Here is a 2,329-nt window from a genome sequence, read left to right as displayed (position 1 = left end):
AGTTTGGTAAAATGACTGGTGCTGTATTTTTTTTCTGCAATGGCTGAGTGATCTGCACCCACAGCTTCTAAATAGCCTTGGTAGTGATATAACTTTTAAAAACCATTTACTGTGCCTTAGACTGTATGCTGTGCTGCTGTATATGACTCCATGAGGGTAGAATGGAAAAAGTTCTCTAAACTACAGCTGGGACTTTCCTGCAGGCAAGTCAGTTTGGAAATCCCTGGAAAAGTGAGCTCTAGCTCTCCTTATCTTCGGCCTCATGGGCACAAGCAGATCTTCTGCTGTGGGTCCACATCTCCAGAACTGCCCAGGCTGGTACACAGCTCCACAGTGCAGGATGCTTTCATATCATCAGCTTAGCTCTTTGTCCTGTAAGTCTGCAAGACCCAGCTGAAAACACCCTTCTCTTGTTTTTACAGTCACGCACAGAGCAGACATTTTCTAACAAAGTTCCAGGTGCCAGTTTCTGTTTCAGGAAAGAGAGAAATAAATGCGATAAGTAAATACATTCCAGGGCTACGGAATTGAGTGAGGAAGACCAAGCAGGACTTGTGCAACCTATTCTGTTAGCTCTCACCTGCCTTGTCGCTGAGGCATGTCTGCTGTCATGGGAGCAACCTCTAACAACTTCCTCATCCAGCTGAGGGTCCTGCCAATAAGAAATAGATATTATGTCTTTTAGAGTTTGAACTTACTGATTTTCCTATGAAGTGGAGCCCATCTCACAAGGGCTTACTGTTTTTTCTTTTATGACTGTTTGAACATTATCTTATTTGTCAGCTGGAATAAGAGCTTGTCTCCTCTTGTAAATGGCTTTAACTTCCTATTCTGCTGTCACTCAGAAGAGCGAGATTCAGCTACCAGAAATCCAAGAACAGGGCTCCAGAAAAGCTGATAGAGCAACAGCAATGCATCAGATGCTCCAGGCCTATAAATTAGGAGACAATGCACAGCCAGTTGTACCATATAAATGCCCAGTTTTATATGATGCCATGATCCTTGGTGTTTATAATATGGTGTAGCATCTGGCCAGTCCTGTTCATACCTCCCATATATCTGCTCTAATCAGATGTGGACTTGAGGTTCATTTGCTTGCATGACTTGATGTCAGCTAAGAACCACCTCATGGCCCAGGGGTGGGGTGCTGTTGTGAAATGACATCGGCTTTTGCCACAGATATATCATTATCTAATATTCCAGACTGCAAGGAATTAATCATAAAGAGGTGGGGTTTTCTGAGTTCAGTGTTTGCTACAAAGATCAGAAATACTAATCTGTAAAACCTATCTGATAAAAACAAACAAGCAAACAAACCAAAACCCTAGAAGAAGAAAGAAAATAAAACCCAAACTCCTGAGTGTTAGTCTGCCACAAAGAACACAAGACACAAAACAAAGGTATTTCTGCAGTGAAGGGCAGGGAAAGAAATGACACTGGTGTTCACCATCAGGAAAGTTACAGTCTCTTTTGCAACTTGTTTTCAGAATATTTTATAAAGGGCTTTCAAGGAAAAAAAGTTACTTCAAATTGTAATTCCCCACATGATGAAGTCACAGGTTGTTTTATTTTAAATCTTACATGTTTAGTCTGCTGAAGGCTCAGTTCAAGCAGTCATTGCTGCCAGAATTTTGGCTTAAGATAAAAGGCTCCATAATCTGAGGTAAATACTGAAGACAGTTTTAAATTTTTAAGCATTGTCCTCTTTTCTACAGCAGTGGGACCCTGTTGCTGAGTTGCCTAAATAACCTCAACAATGACAAAGTGCAGCCCACTATGTTCTTCAGAGGTCTTCTTTGCTTTTAAACACAGGATGTTTTTGAAAAGCCATTGTGCTAGTTGCTATATTTACAAAAGAGCAACTGGGAAATCGTAATTAAAGTAATTTATTTCATGCAATGTCATTCTGATAATTTTTGTTTCACTTTTGGGGGTAAGAAATCGTACAAATCATATCAATTTCCAGGAAACAGTCATAAGCTCTTGGTTTTTACTTTTTAATGGCAGATGAGTATTTTCTTCTCATTGCTTGTTATGAGACGGTAGATTTGTTTAATAGCAAACATGATTGGTATAGGACTGGGCTAAGCTCTTATATCTGGGCTAAATTCTCAATATAAATTCTTCTCTTTGGAAGAATAGAGCTCCTAAAACATATCAGCAAAAAGACAAACAATAGAGTTGTCTTCATCACAACTTAATCACTTTCAGAGGGTCTGTGAAGTTGATAATCATGCCCTGAGTGGAATGAGAATTAGAGAGACAAACCTGGGGAAGAAACTGCTGGAAAAGGCTGATTTAAGCCCTAAATAATTAGAATGAGTCTGCA

Source organism: Acanthisitta chloris, unplaced genomic scaffold (genome assembly GCF_000695815.1).
Source record: "Acanthisitta chloris isolate BGI_N310 unplaced genomic scaffold, ASM69581v1 scaffold4251, whole genome shotgun sequence".
NCBI classification, from domain to species: Eukaryota; Metazoa; Chordata; class Aves; order Passeriformes; family Acanthisittidae; genus Acanthisitta; species Acanthisitta chloris.
Note: the sequence above shows the minus strand (reverse complement) of the source record.